Source organism: Salvelinus alpinus, chromosome 3, assembly GCF_045679555.1.
Source record: "Salvelinus alpinus chromosome 3, SLU_Salpinus.1, whole genome shotgun sequence".
In the NCBI taxonomy this organism is placed as follows: domain Eukaryota; kingdom Metazoa; phylum Chordata; class Actinopteri; order Salmoniformes; family Salmonidae; genus Salvelinus; species Salvelinus alpinus.
In genome coordinates this window covers 36,510,786-36,527,596 of record NC_092088.1, presented here as the reverse complement: position 1 = coordinate 36,527,596, position 16,811 = coordinate 36,510,786, and positions in this window count along the sequence as shown.

Genomic DNA, 16,811 nt, shown 5'->3' with positions numbered 1-16,811 from the left:
GTCCACACGCAGCCAAGCCAGGGTGTGTGTGCCAAGCAGGGCTGGTCCTGTGTGCCAGCAGGGCATGACAGGACAGAGAGAGTTAGCAGCCCAGTGTAGCACAGTACACAAGCCCACAAAGTCCTTATGTGTCCTCTTACAAGTCATGTTTCAAATCTCCTTACAAGTCCCCTTACAAGTCATACAAGAAGTATTCTTAATTGATTCAATTCATGCATTCATTGATTCATTCAGAAAAAGGGAGTTGTTGGTTTTATCCCTTCTTTTCTTCCAAATGGCCCCTCCTCCCCCCTTCTATCTCCTTCCTCTCTCTTTCTCTCTATTACACTGTTGTTCCTTTCTCACGGACAAAATAGCTTGCACAAAATAGCTAATCCTTATCAAACAACAACCACAGATTGTGTGTGTGTGTGTGTGTGTGTGTGTGTGTGTGTGTGTGTGTGTGTGTGTGTGTGTGTGTGTGTGTGTGTGTGTGTGTGTGTGTGTGTGTGTGTGTGTGTGTGTGTGTGTGTGTGTGTGTGTGTGTGTGTGTGTGTGTGTGTGTGTGTGTGTGTGTGTGTGTATTTCCACAATACCACCATGCCTACGCCGCCATGTTTAGAACCACATTAAATAGATCCCTTGTTGGAATGTCTGACATCTTGTTTATGTTATGCAAGTTATGTTTCATTCAAAGTATTGAGTGTATTATGCACTGCACAATATTAACCAAGACCGATAACTTTCTAGTCTATGAACTGCTTTGCTACCCAGAGTTCCCTGAGAAACTCTATCATTTCATAATTTAGGCTTTACACGGGTCTTGTTCAGCATAGGGCACACAGTAGCAATATATTTTGAAACGGCAAACAAAAATGAGTGCTTCTTGACGGATAAGTTCAAGTAATACCTCATCAGAGGGAAGGGTTAGATACCACTATGGTGACTTACCTGGAACAATCTCAAACAGGTGGCAACCAGCTTCATCCTGATTGGCCGACAGCTTGCTGACCTGACTGCCCTGGAGAAGGATGCATCCCTGAGAGAGAGACAGAGACAGAAAGACAGAGAATAGGCAGAGAGACAGAGACAGAGGACAGGAAGGAGAGAACAAAATATTAATGGTCGAGCATTGTGTGGTTTGGTAAAACAAAATAGAAACATTACTTATGTCTCTGTTTGAAATTGAAATAGTTTAAAGCACAGAGGGAGACGTGTTGTGCATGACAAACATTACAGAAACTTTCCCAAACATGACAGACTCCATTATCTGCTTAAGCCTTGGCAGGTGTCCAACTGAAGGAGTATTGAAGGCAGAGAGATGGATGACTCAGGAAAACATCTCTACGTCGATTTATCCCTTCCATCTCTTCTGCATTACCATGCCCTCCAGTATAGGCAGGTCTGGGGTCAGATACTAAAGTCTCTGACTTATAACCCAACCTAGCCAGAGGCCAACCAGTTACCACATTAGCAGTCAAACAGCCAGCAACTATACAGCCTGCAGAGCTGGAATGGAGGAGCCAGTTACCACATTAAAAGTTAGCCTACATAACTAACCAGTGTGGCCGGGTAACTAGGCACACAGAATCCAGACTGGAGGAGCCAGAGATACAGAGAGGGACAACAGGTCGACTGGCCCGAGGAGACACTTACATGGAGATACAACAGAGTCAGTGTCCTGTTTCTGATATTAGAGAACATATTATTAACTCTTTTAGAGAGTAGGATACAGTCCTAATATATGTAGAATGACCTGAAAATGTGCATTAAACTAATGTATTATACCTGAGGTTAAGTCTCATCCTGGTCCTTATAGAAGTACAGTGCTTCAGTCCTTAGAACGAACCACCGTAGCTGCCAGTTCCTCATGATGCTCCTCTGTCTCTTCAGCCAGCCAGCCATCAGCGCCAACTCCTGGCCTCGAGGAGGACTGCAGTGGCCCAACACCATGCTCATAGAGCAGGCTGGAGAGAGAGAGAGAGAGAGAGAGAGAGAGAGAGAGAGAGAGAGAGAAACTGAGCTGCACTTCCTAACCTCCTGCCCAATGTATGACCATATTAGAGAGACATATTTCCCTCAGATTACACAGATCCACAAAGAATTTGAAAACAAATCCAATTTTGATAAACTCCCATATCTACTGGGTGAAATTCCACAGTGTGCCATCACAGCAGCAAGATTTGTGACCTGTTGCCACAAGAAAAGGGCAACCAGTGAAGAACAAACACCATTGTAAATACAACCCATATTTATGCTTATTTATTTTAACTTGTGTGCTTTAACCATTTGTACATTGTTACAACACTGTATATATATAATATGACATTTGTAATGTCTTTCTTGTTTTGAAACTTCTGTATGTGTAATGTTTACTGTTAATTTGTATTGTTTATTTCACTTTTGTGTATTATCTACCTCACTTGCTTTGGCAATGTTAACACATGTTTCCCATGCCAATAAAGCCCCTTGAATTGAATTGAATTGAATTGAGAGAGAGAGAGAGAGAGAGAGAGAGAGACACAGAGAGAGAGAGAGAGAGAGAGAGAGAGAGAGAGAGAGAGAGAGAGAGAGAAAGAGAGAGAGAGAGAGAGAGAGAGAGAGAATATGAATTGGCTGAATATCTCTACTCTGTCAGAGATACGAAGCAGAGACAGATCCTTACCAAGTACAGGCTGAGTGACCACCGATTGGCAATAGAAACCGGCAGACATAAAAAGACATGGCTACCCAAAGAGGAGCGTGTATGTGTTGCCAGTTCCTCATGATGCTCCTCTGTCTCTTCAGCCAGCCAGCCATCAGCGCCAACTCCTGGCCTCGAGGAGGACTGCAGTGGCCCAACACCATGCTCATAGAGCAGGCTAGAGAGAGAGAGAGAGAGAGAGAAAGAGAGAGAGAGAGAGAGAGAGAGAGAGAGAGAGAGAGAGAGAGAGAGAGAGAGAGAGAGAGAGAGAGAGAGAGAGAGAGAGAGAGAGAGAGAGAGAGAGAGAGAATATGAATTGGCTGAATATCTCTACTCTGTCAGAGATACGAAGCAGAGACAGATCCTTACCAAGTACAGGCTGAGTGACCACCGATTGGCAATAGAAACCGGCAGACATAAAAAGACATGGCTACCCAAAGAGGAGCGTGTATCTGTTCACTGCACGACAGGGGAGGTAGAAACAGAGATGCACTTTCTCCTTTACTGTGATAAATATTCCTCACCAAGAGATTCATTATTCACAGAAATGACTACATTTATTCAAAATTTTTACTTATTAAACCCAGAGGAAAAACTAAAAATACTCATGGGCGAAGGAGCAATGGCTCCTCTTGCAGCCAAATATGTATTTGCCTGCCATAGCCTGAGAGACACTGAATAATAACATCTGCATAGTAAGCAGTAACTTACTTATTATTATTATTATTGTTATTACTGTTATTGTTATTACTATTATTATTGTTGTTTATCATTCCAAGTAGTAATGGTATGGGTGGTAATGGTAATGATAGCAGTTTAATGATGGTGGTGGGGGTAGTAGTGGTAATGATGATAGTAGTTGTAGTACCGATGTAATGGTGAAGATGACCGTTATTTAGTTATAAGTTAGTTATAGTTTCATTTTTTTATTACATTACATTCGATTATTGACTGTTACCATTTTATTGTTACTATTTTTATATTTAATTTTGTATTATTATTTACTGCCATTCTATATTATTATTTGTCATTGTTTATAATTTTATTACAATGTATATTGTATACATTGTTGCTTTGGCAAGATTGACACAATGTTTTTCATGCCAATAAAGCAGCTTGAATTTGAAAAATTTGAAAATTTGAGAGAGAGAGAGAGATGAACATTAACACATATAACCTATATCCAGCCACAAATAACCACTGATCACAATCATTTTCAAGTAAAATATTATTTAAATATCAGTTATCTGGAAAATCAGGGATCCTAAAAAATATATTTTGAACCGGAATAAATGCTACACTTATTAACAATGGCCAACACAATTCCAGTCAAAATAGAAGATTGTAATAAATACTGTAGCCTACGATTAGGCCTACTATATCCAACCCAACTCCATTTGTTGCCACTATCATGTATCCCAGTGGTTTTCAAACATTTTGATCCGTGACCCCAAAAAGGAGTGGTAGGTCTACAAAAATTTACACAGTGTGCAATTTCGAAATTTGGATGTGCAGCCGCAGTTTTTCTCATGTTATGTCAGTCACTGACAGTCACTCAATTGGCCCATGTCAGCTAACATGTTTTAGATTGTAAGTTAGTCTTGATGCCAGCTATCTAAACTAGATAGAGGCCCCCATTAATTTTGTTAGTCACTCGGAGTCAGATACCATATTAAAAACTGCAAACATTTCTTTCCACCCTATGGCAAAATGTGTAGATTTGCAGAAAATGAACTCTAAAAATTAGAATTTTGACTGCATGTGTGGGCATGGATGTGGGTATGCAGACCTGCGTAAACATATACAGTCTAGTTGATTTGATGATGTTTAAATTGAAACTGTGCTGTAATAGCAGTTCTCCTGTTGTCTTTGTGCTGACTCACAGTAACTCCGTGCTTCTAAATCAGTAGTTTAGTAAATTTGCTTGACCATGCTGTAAGTCATGTAATTGTTTGTTATAAAGAAGGTTAAACCAAGGCCTTATACTTTTAAAGGGTTAATAAATTATGTTATGATAAACTGTAAGGTCTCCTCTTCAGGAGACCTCTGTGTGTGTGTTAAGACCTGTGTTGAGTGTTGTGACCTTCAGACACTATCAGAAGCAACTACATTCAGACTCCTCCTGTCTGGATCCCACTGTGGTTATCTGGTTTTCTGAGAACACAAAGCTGCCACAGACCTGGTGAAACCAGCCCCCTGTCAGAAGATGCTTACACTCGTTCACCTTGTCATGACTAATGTATGTTTGATAATTATATAGACATGATCATTTGTTGAAGAAATTGACCAACATTTTGGAGAGCTTGCCAGGAGCGAGTGACCACTTCGCTGGACTGACCATTGATCCACGTGCAAGCGAGACAAAATTACAGGGTAAGCAGACGCCTGTTATATCTAAAGTCTGTAATTTGTATAGCATGCTGTGGTTAATGAGTCATTCTGGCAAGTAAGTGGCGCCTCGCTGTTAAATTTATATGAACCTACATTTCTTTGTAATAGTGGAATAATTGAAAGTGTGAAATTATTGTTACACAACCCGTGGAAGGAAGCACAGACCACCTAGGTGGAAATAGGTTATACATTCCTGGGTTAAATGTTTATTATTGTGAGACTTGGTGATAGGTTTAGGGCAAAATTCCATGTATAAACGCCGATTGTAATGATTATTGTGTGACTTGGTGATAGGACTTAGGGCAAAATTCCAAGTATAAACGCTGATTGTTAATATTGTGATAAGGTATTCTGTAATTGTTCTATATATTTTGTCACTGTTCTATGTATCATGTCTTCTGTGTGGTATGACTGGATGGCAGGACATTAAATCAGGAGTTAGTTATAAACATTATAATGCCCGTGTATTTGAATTTACTGTGTGGACATTCAGGTCCAAATCTCAAAGAGTTTCCTGTAGGGGTATAAACCTTAAAGCATACACCATTGCTGTATTAAGAAATAGACCTACCCGTGTGTTACTGACCCATGTTATTTTAAAAAGAAATAGGTTTGAAGTAAAAGTTTCTCCCTTGGAAGGAGAAGATTATCACAGAGATACCAGGATTGTTGTGGAGGTTACACCAACATTTATACCAGCTATAAATCATCTTGAACCCTTTACTATTTCGTGGTTGCTCCATAGAGGAAGATTATTTTACACCACCCATACATTACATGGTATTCTGTTATCATTTACTTATCACCCTGCTTTAAATAAACGTATGTGAGTTAAGGGATAGACTATACACATATAGGGTTATTTTGCATTCATTTATCTGTATTCACATTACACGTAGAGCCTAAATGAAAAAATATATGAAAAAAACAAAAACATTTTTGAGATCTGGCAGATATGCCGGGTTTCAGAGGGGCCGGTTCCAATGAAACCCGCCACTCCTCTACAGTTTTTAATTGGGAAATACCACACTATGGAAAAGGACTTAACTTGGGTTTTCAAGAAATGGCATGATTGGACAAAGGAAGCCACTGAATATAGATGGCCTACGGACGGGTCATTTAATAAAACCAAGTATCAACATATGCAGGACATTGTGAAAAGAAGACATGAAGATAAGACAAAGGGAAAGAAGAAATCCACTCTGTTCTCTGTCACTGCTTTGGCAATTCTAAAAACTGAGGGTGATCTATTCTGGTCCAAACAGAAAGCCACCTGTTTGAATAAAGAATTAGCAATGACTAAAGACCCTGTCTCTCTTAAGAAAGAGAAGCTTCATCTGGAGTGTAGCGCCCCACCATATGCTCCACCGCCCCCTCCCTACTGCTGAGATAGGTTTAAATTATTGATCCACTACTCCCAAACGAACTAGTGGTCCCGTGTGGCTCAGTTGGTAGAGCATGGCGCTTGCAACGCCAGGGTTGTGGGTTCATTCCCCACGGGGGGACCAGGATGAATATGTATGAACTTTCCAATTTGTAAGTCGCTCTGGATAAGAGCGTCTGCTAAATGACTTAAATGTAAATGTAATGTAAATGTAGTAGCTCCAGGCGATAATTCTTCTCCACCTCTGGCACCGGGTAGAATGTATCAAGAACTTGGGGAAATATGGAATGATGCCAACACACAATCAACACCTCTCTATCCTAGCGTTACCACGGCAAAGGACCTCATGGCAGCTCAAGAAATGAAGGTGCACAGAGAAATGGATAATGCTGTTGAGGTTATTAGACGAGGTCGTAATAATGAAGATAAAGAGCAAAGTCTAAGTGGTAGTCACGCAGTGAATGAAGAGAACAGAAGAGAGGAAAAATAAATACGAATGAAAACTGAACAACACAGGAGACAGTGGGAGGAGAAGAAGAGAGAGGAGAGAGAACGTGAATAATTCACTGAACACAAGAGTGGAACTGCCCTTCACCCATTTCAGACAAGCACTCTACCGACAGTTGAGGGAAATGTTTCCCACCACCAGAGATGTTGCAAGACTGGGTGAACTGCTCTTCGCTGGAGATGATGATATCCTCGACTGGATGGATAAGATGAAGACGGAATGGCAAGGAGAAACCAATGAGAGGTTTGATTCCACTTTCACTTTCACCACCTCTTTTATGATAGACTGCAGAAATCTGCCCAAGTGGGTCAGAGATAAACTGATGAATGTTGTGGAATGGGACAGGTTTGAAGGCCCTAATAAGGAGGACCACATTAGACACCACTGCAGAGCCTAGAAAAATATGAAGACTGAAGAAAAAGAGAGGAAGACTGGACTTGACACACAGCTCAAGAAGGCCCAGCTGGCCCAGCTGGACAAAGGGAAAACCAACAATCTAATGGTGGCTGTAACCCCAGCTGCTATACAGCAGCAACCTCCTCCACCACCTTCTCCACAGTTTACCCAAACATCTGCTACTCAGTTCCCTCCTCAACCATATGGGAACCCACACTGAGACAACCGCTGGTGTGCTGGTACTGCGGTGTGGCAGGAAATATGAGAAACATGTGACCTCACCAACCACAGCAGCAGCAGTAACCCTGGCAGCAGAGAGGGAGAGGTCAATGGAGAGGGAATGCTGGCAGAGGGAACTTCCAAGGTGGACGAGGCGGGAGATCGGCCTTTACAGGACAGCCTCAACCTGTTTTTTTGCCCAGACTCAACCAATGAATGGTCGACAATATGGATGGCCTCAACAACCTGCGACAAACCAGGCGTGGTTCCCACCGCAGAATTATCAACAATAGGGATGCCCTGACCCCCTTCTCCAGTGTCACCAGTACATATTTCCGGATGGTACCAAAGAACCAATCATTACTTTGAAGGTCAACGATCAAGAGGTACTATTTTTAATATACACTGGAGCCACACCTCCTGCATTGGTTCCACAGGCCAACACCTCGGTCTGGGACTCATATCTAAGTCAGTGAGGATGATGGGAGTCGCTGGGATACCTCAAAAGTTGTACTGGACTGAAGATACAACAATTGACCTGGGGGTAATACTAATAAGGTAATACTATTAAGGTTCCCTTTCTGAACTCTCCAGCCACTCCTGTTAGCCTACTGGGTAGAGACATTTTCCTGACCAAGTACAACGCGATTCAAAGGCCCGACCTGACCTTTATGATGAACCTCTTGAGCTCTCTGATGTTACTCTCTTTGTTGACGGCTCTGCCTTTATTGATAGGGAGACTGGTAGGAAACATGCAGGGTTTGGTATAGTCTCACTGCATAGGTCATTGTTGATTGAACAGCCCTTGCCTGAACATTGCTCAGCACAACAAACTGAGCTTCTAGCACTTACTGAAGCATGTAAATTAGGTAGTGGTTTGAAGGTTAACATTTATTCTGATTCTGCATATGCATTGGCGTTTACCCGTCTTGGATAGGGGTTTGGAAAGGTAGGAACTTTGTTAACGCATCTGGTACCCGTATTAAACACTGTTTACAGATAGAAGCCCTGCTTGAAGCTATGTTGCTTCCTGCCAAGTTGGCTATTCTTAATGTCCGTGCCCACACAGGCAACACTGACAGCGTTAGTTTAGGTAATGCAGCTGCTGATGCTGCTGCTAAGAATGCTGCTTCTCGCTGCCATACTCATGCTGTTATGCTTTCCTCCCCGTATACGCCTGAAATCACTGATCTGGACCAACACCAGGTTGCGGATGCCCTTAATCACCCCTTATGGGAATCTAGAGGCTGCTCCAGAGGCCCTGATGGCCTGTGGAGCCCATCACTCTCTGGCAAACCAGTTCTGCCTCTGCCTCTTGTCTCCTCTGTGTGTCGCCTGGCCCACGGACTAATATCTGACACCTGGTTATGCCCAAATCTGATTTGAAATTTGCAAAACACACATGTATAAATGTACTACATGCATGCAATACAACATTGGTAAGGGTACTCCCCTGAAACCAGGGAAACTTCCAGCGCAGGCCGGCCCGTTCACCCAGTTAGCTATGGATTTCATAGACATGGCTGAACAAAAGGAAAGAAAGAGATACTGCCTGGTAATAATTGACCGCTTTACTAGGTGGGTTGAAGCATTTATTATAATTATTATATATTATTATATATTAGTATTCAAATTTGTTTTATCCAGTCAGATAAACACTCCAAACAGCCTACCCAACCGCTCGGAGGCATCTGCATGGTCCTAAAGCACACCGATGCCTCATTTTGTATCACATTCCAATGATAAAACTGGGCAGGACAGCACCCCTGAATTCTCTGCAAACTCAATATTTTTTATTGAACCAGGCAAGTCAGTTAAGAATTAACAAATTCTTATTTTCAATGATGGCCTAGGAACAGTGCCTTGTTCAGGAGCAAAACAAGAGAGTTTTACATTGTCAGCTCAGAGATTTGATCTTGCAACCTTTTGGTTACTAGTCCAACACTCTAACCACTAGGCCAGCCTGCCACACCACTAGACCAGCCTGCCGCACAATGATCTCCTCTTTCAACAGATTCCCTTCTAATTCTCTCAGTTTGGAGTATTGGTGTTGAATGTTGTACATGTGTTTCCACAACTTATCTTTCAATTCTTTGGATAAGACACCTTTTCTTTTACTGTCAAATGTACTGTGAACTTCTCCATGTTTCCTTCTTTGTTTTTCTTTCTCTCTCTCTTCAGCTTTGTTTTTCCACTCAAACCACCATATCTGCTCACCAGCATCAAAGTCAGATGTTTTAAGCTCTTTTGCTTGGGAAAGGGAGCACTCTTTGTGCATGCACTCTTTCTTCATTGTTGCTGCAGGTGATCACTTTGTGATACTGTAGTTTGTCGGCCATGGACTGGAGGTTGGCGTGGGTTTTGCAGAGACATGTGTCCCTATCCTGGACTGTTGGCTTGACAACCCAAAAAGGACGTCTTTTGCAGAATTCATAGTAGGACATTTTAATCTCTAAATATTCCCTCTTAAAATTCTGATAAAGGTTCGTAATTGTGCCATTCAAGAAGCCCTTCTGCTTTTCTTTCTTGTTCCTCATTAGTGTGTCCTTTTTCCCGGTTGTTGCTCTACTGTTGACATCGCTTTCATATAATCTATTGATTCTCTCTTCTTCTTGTTAACAAACTATAGTTTGGGCAAGTCGGTTAGGACATCTACGTTGTGCATGACATAAGTTATATTTCCAACAATTGTTTACAGACAGATTATTTCACTTATAATTCACTGTATCACAATTCCAGTGGGTGAGAAGTTGACATACACTAAGTTGACTGTGCCAATAAACAGCTTGGAAAATTCCAGAAAATTATGTCATGACTTTAGAAGCTTCTGATAGGCTAATTAACTATGTACTTCAAGACCTACCTTCAAACGCAGTGCCTCTTTGCTTGACATCATGGGAAAATCAAAAGAAATCAGCCAAGACCTCAGAAAAAAAATGTAGACCTCCACAAGTCTGGTTCATCCTTGGGAGCAATTTCCGAACACCTGAAGGTACCACGTTCACCTGTACGAACAATAGTACACAAGTGTAAACACCATGGGACCACGCAGCTGTCATACCGCTCAGGAAGTAGAGACATTCTGTCTCCTAGAGATGAACGTACTTTGGTGCGAAAAGTGCAAATCAATCCCAGAACAACAGCAAAGGACCTTGTGAAGATGCTGGAGGAAACAGGTACAAAAGTATCTATATCCACAGTAAAACGAGTCCTATATGGACATAACCTAAAAGGCCGCTCAGCAAGGAAGAAGCCACTGCTCCAAAACCGCCATAGAAAAGCCAGACTACAGTTTGCAACTGCACATGGATACAAAGATCGTACTTTTTGGAGAAATGTCCTCTGGTCTGATGAAACAAAAATAGAACTGTTTGGCCATAATAACCATCGTTATGTTTGGAGGAAAGAAGGGGGAGGCTTGCAAGCCGAAGAACACCATCCCAACCGTGAAGCAAGGGGGTGGCAGCATCATGTTGTGGGGGGGCTTTGCTGCAGGAGGGACTGGTGCACTTCACAAAATAGATGGCGTCATGAGGAGGGGAAATTATGTGGATATATTGAAGCAACATCTCAAGATATCAGTCAGGAAGTTAAAGCTTGGTCGCAAATGGGTCTTCCAAATGGACAATGACCCCAAGCATACTTCCAAAGTTGTGGCAAAATGGCTTAAGGACAACAAAGTCAAGGTATTGGAGTGGCAATCACAAAGCCCTGACCTCAATCCTACATAAAATGTGTGGGCAGAACTGAAATAACGTGTGCGAGCAAGGAGGCCTGCAAACCTGACTCAGTTACACCAGCTCTGTCAGGAGGAATGGGCCAAAATTCACCCAACTTATTGTGGGAAGCTTGTGGAAGGCTACCTGAAACGTTTGACCCAAGTTAAACAATTTAAATGTATTTGGCTAAGGTGTATGTAAACTTCCGACTTCAACTGTATTAACACCACTAACAAATATTCATAACAAGTGTGTTGTGAGTGGGTATTTGCAAACCTTATGGCAAAAACAAACAAAAATGTCCAGGCCTTATTTAATTTGGTACTCCTCTTACGGCCCGGTCCGGATACCCTTATACTAACAACACTGCAGAATTTCACTCACTGCTCTCCAAACACCATAGCCTCGGGAAACATTCCAAAGGGGAGATAATGAAACCCCTTCTCCTGGAAAATAAAGTGTCAATTTATTCAGCATTCACTATACTAATATCTTAATCAGCAATGCAAAAGTTTTAACTACAAACAAACCATGATAATGATAAGTCCACTATACTCCCTCAAATCATGAATCGTTTTGTTTTAACCTTAATTTAGCATGCGCTACCCTTAGACATGGCAACATGTATCTCGCCACAGAGTCTAACGATTCACTCCCATATTATATTATATGACCGGTCTCTCTTTTCCATAACCATGTAACATTATCCTGGTATTGTTACTGGACCAATGTCCAACGACATAGGTAATAGCTGTTTCACCTTAGATTATTCCTGTTACCCCTCTAAATGTAATACTTTTTCTGTCGCAAATGTAGTCAATTTCTCAGCGTAAAGAATCAGTGATATTTGATCCCAGGCATCTATTAAAAAGTTGTTTGAGACGTGGTCTCCTACGTCTCCCTTAACTTAGGGATAAGCGTCCCGTCAACGGGACAGTTGTAAATCATGCACCGCCTTGTGTCAACTGGACTGCACTGTCCAATTTACAGTAGCTATTACTGTGAAAAAAATGCCATGCTATTGATTGAGGAGAGCTCCTAACCTCAAAACACTTTTTTCACCATGATAGGTTTGATAAATTCACCTCTGAAGGTGAAATGTGTACTTACATTCTGAAATCTTGCTCTGATTTATCATCCAAAGGGTCCCACATGAAGTGTTGTTTTGTTAGATAAAATCCTTTTTCATATACTAAAAAGGTCCATATAGCATGCACGGTCGATTTTGTATTTCCACTCGTTCAATTTGCAAAGAAAGGAATCTGTGAAAATCTAACCCTAAACGTTGTTTCAACCAGTCAAATCATGTTTGTGTTTATTCCTCATAGATCCTAGAAGGTAACCAGACTTCACTATATCATTAGGGGTGTAGTATATCCTATAGGACACCAAATTTGGTCAGAGAGCGACGCCTTCATGGCACGCCGATGACGCGGGCGGTCTTCACTTCATCGACTGTAACTTTGTCAAATAAACACCAATCAGGGTCAAACAAAGCTAGCTAGATAGCCAATGAGCTGGGCTTTAGGGGAGTACCTGTAAACCCCGTGTCTGTTGCAAAATGTAGCTGCTAACCTTGTGCGACAGCATGCCTTTTCCTTTTGGACAAAAATCATAAGAATATGGAGAGTTATGAAGTTGTGATAACTGGGTGTTTTGCATATGTTGAACTTATAATATGGCTACTAATACTGGAAAAGCTAAATCAGAGTCCAAGTACACAGATTTGCCGATATTCTTGCAGAAAAATGTAATGTGAATGCAAATATCTCCTTTGAACACTGACAGTCATAGCATTTACATGCACATTTTCACATTTTAGTCTACGCCAGGGATGGCCAACCTCTCTCCCTGGGAGAGTTACAGGGTAGGCAGGATTTAGATCCAAGCCCAACCCTGCTCTTACACCTAATTCGAATCACCTGCTCATCAGGATGAGCTGAATCAGGTGTGTTAAAGCAGGATTGGAGAAAAACTTGCACACACCGTCACTCTCCAGGAGGAGGATTGACTTTATTAAGATCATTAAGTTATCATTCAGATCACTGTGTACAGACTACAGAGGATGAAAGTATCAGAAACAAACATTCAATAATGATTAGGCTAAACTTGAGACGTTTTATCCTACAGTAGAATAGCTGGCTATTTATTTCAAGACAATAATCACATCATGACACATCAAATTGTCTAATCCCCTCTGATCCTGGAAACTCAAATAAAATAAAATAAAATGTTATTGGTCACATACACGTGATTAGCAGATGTTATTGTGGGTGTAGCGAAATGCTTGTGCTTCTTGCTCCGACAGTGCAGTAATATCTAACAAATTACACAACATATACCCAATACACACAAATCTAAGTAGGAATGAATTGAGACTATATACATATGGACGAGCGATGTCAGAGTGGAACGGACTAAGATATAGTAGAATAGTATAGAATACAGTATATAAATATGAGATGAGTAATGCCAGATATGTAAACATTAAGTGACTAAGATACCGTAGAATAGTATAGAATACAGTATATACATATGAAATGAGAAATGCAAAATATGTAAACATTATTAAGTGACTAAGATACCGTAGAATAGTATAGAATACAGTATATACTACATATGAGATTAGTAATGCCAGATATGTAAACATTGTTAAAGTGACTAGTGTTCCATTCCTTAAAGTGGCCAGTGATTTCTAGTCTATGCCTATAGGCAGCAGCCTCTAATGTGCTAGTGATGGCTGTTTAACAGTCTGATGGCCTTGAGATAGAAGCTGTTTTTCAGTCTCTCGGTCCCAGCTTTGATGCACCTGTACTGACCTCGCCTTCTGAATGATAACGGGGTGAACAGGCAGTGGCTCAGATATCCTTGATGATCTTTTAGGTCTTACTGTGATATCGGGTTCTGTAGGTGTCCTTGCGGGCGGTGCAGTTGCTGTAACAGGCAATGATACAGCCCGACAGGATGCATTCAATTGTGCATCTATAAAAGTTTGTGAGGGTTTTAGGTGACAAGCCAAATGTCTTTAGCCTCCTGAGGTTGAAGAGGCTCTGTTGCACCTTCTTTGACACACTGTCTGTGTGGGTGGTCCATTTCAGTTTGTCAGTTACGTGTATGCCAAGGAAATTTAAGCTTTCCACCTTCTCCACTGCGGTCCCGTCGATGTAGATATGGGGGTGCACCCTCTGCTGTTTCCTGAAGTCCACGATCAGGCAACACACTCCCAGACCAGCTCACCAATTAACTTCTTATGGCTGCAGGGGCAGTATTGAGTAGCGTGGATGAAAGGTGCCCAGAGTAAACGGCCTGCTCCTCTGTCCCAGTTACTAATATATGCATATTATTAGTAGTATTGGATAGAAAACACTCTAAAGTTTTTAAAACTGTTTGAATTATGTCTGTGAGATTAACAGAACTCATATGGCAGGCAAAAACCTGAGAAGTTCCACTTCCTGTTTGGATTTTTTCTGGGGGTGCCATATTTTCAACCAAGCTCTCATTGAAAATACAGAGAGATATGGATTGGTTTTCACTTCCTACGGCTTCCACTAGATGTCAACAGTCAACAGTCAATAGAACTAAGTCTGATGACTCTAATGTGAAGGGGGGTCGAAGGAGACAGAAATTAGTAATCACTGCCATGAGGTGACCATGCATTCAACATGCGCGTTCACGTGAGAGGCAGCTCCGTTCCATCTCTCAATTGAAGTCGATGTAATTCTCCGGTTGGAACGTTATTCAAGATGTACAGTGGGGCAAAAAAGTATTTAGTCAGCCACCAATTGTGCAAGTTCTCCCACTTAAAAAGATGAGAGAGGCCTGTAATTTTCATCATAGGTACACTTCAACTATGACAGACAAAATGAGAAAGAAAATCCAGAAAATCACATTGTAGGATTTTTTATGAATTTATTTGCAAATTATGGTGGAAAATAAGTATTTGGTCACCTACAAACAAGCAAGATTTCTGGCTCTCACAGACCTTCTTTAAGAGGCTCCTCTGTCCTCCACTCGTTACCTGTATTAATGGCACCTGTTTGAACTTGTTATCAGTATAAAAGACACCTGTCCACAACCTCAAACAGTCACACTCCAAACTCCACTATGGCCAAGACCAAATAGCTGTCAAAGGACACCAGAAACAAAATCGTAGACCTGCACCAGGCTGGGAAGACTGAATCTGCAATAGGTAAGCAGCTTGGTTTGAAGAAATCAACTGTGGGAGCAATTATTAGGAAATGGAAGACATACAAGACCACTGATAATCTCCCTCGATCTGGGGCTCCACGCAAGATCTCACCCTGTGGGGTCAAAATGATCACAAGAACGGTGAGCAAAAATCCCAGAACCACACGGGGGGACCTAGTGAATGACCTGCAGAGAGCTGGGACCAAAGTAACAAAGCCTACCATCAGTAACACACTACGCCGCCAGGGACTCAAATCCTGCAGTGCCAGACGTGTCCCCCTGCTTAAGCCAGTACATGTCCAGGCCCGTCTGAAGTTTGCTAGAGAGCATTTGGATGATCCAGAAGAAGATTGGGAGAATGTCATATGGTCAGATGAAACCAAAATATAACTTTTTGGTAAAAACTCAACTCGTCGTGTTTGGAGGACAAAGAATGCTGAGTTGCATCCAAAGAACACCATACCTACTGTGAAGCATGGGGGTGGAAACATCATGCTTTGGGGCTGTTTTTCTGCAAAGGGACCAGGACGACTGATCCGTGTAAAGGAAAGAATGAATGGGGCCATGTATAGTGAGATTTTGAGTGAAAACCTCCTTCCATCAGCAAGGGCATTGAAGATGAAACGTGGCTGGGTCTTTCAGCATGACAATGATCCCAAACACACCGCCCGGGCAACGAAGGAGTGGCTTCGTAAGAAGCATTTCAAGGTCCTGGAGTGGCCTAGCCAGTCTCCAGATCTCAACCCCATAGAAAATCTTTGGAGGGAGTTGAAAGTCCGTGTTGCCCAGCAACAGCCCCAAAACATCACTGCTCTAGAGGAGATCTGCATGGAGGAATGGGCCAAAATACCAGCAACAGTGTGTGAAAACCTTGTGAAGACTTACAGAAAACGTTTGACCTCTGTCATTGCCAACAAAGGGTATATAACAAAGTATTGAGATAAACTTTTGTTATTGACCAAATACTTATTTTCCACCATCATTTGCAAATAAATTCATTAAAAATCCTTTAATGTGATTTTCTGGATTTTTCTTTCTCATTTTGTCTGTCATAGTTGAAGTGTACCTATGATGAAAATTACAGGCCTCTCTCATCTTTTTAAGTGGGAGAACTTGCACAATTGGTGGCTGACTAAATACTTTTTTGCCCCACTATGTTAACAACATTCTAAAGATGGATTCAGTACATCGTTTGACATGTTTCAACTGACTGTAACGGAACGTTTGGACATTTCGTCACGTTATAGTGGTCGCGCTTTGAGACTTTGGTTAGGGTGTTTGGTAAACAATTCGAAAGTAGCTAATTTGACATCAATAACGGACATTAACGAACAAATCAAGCAT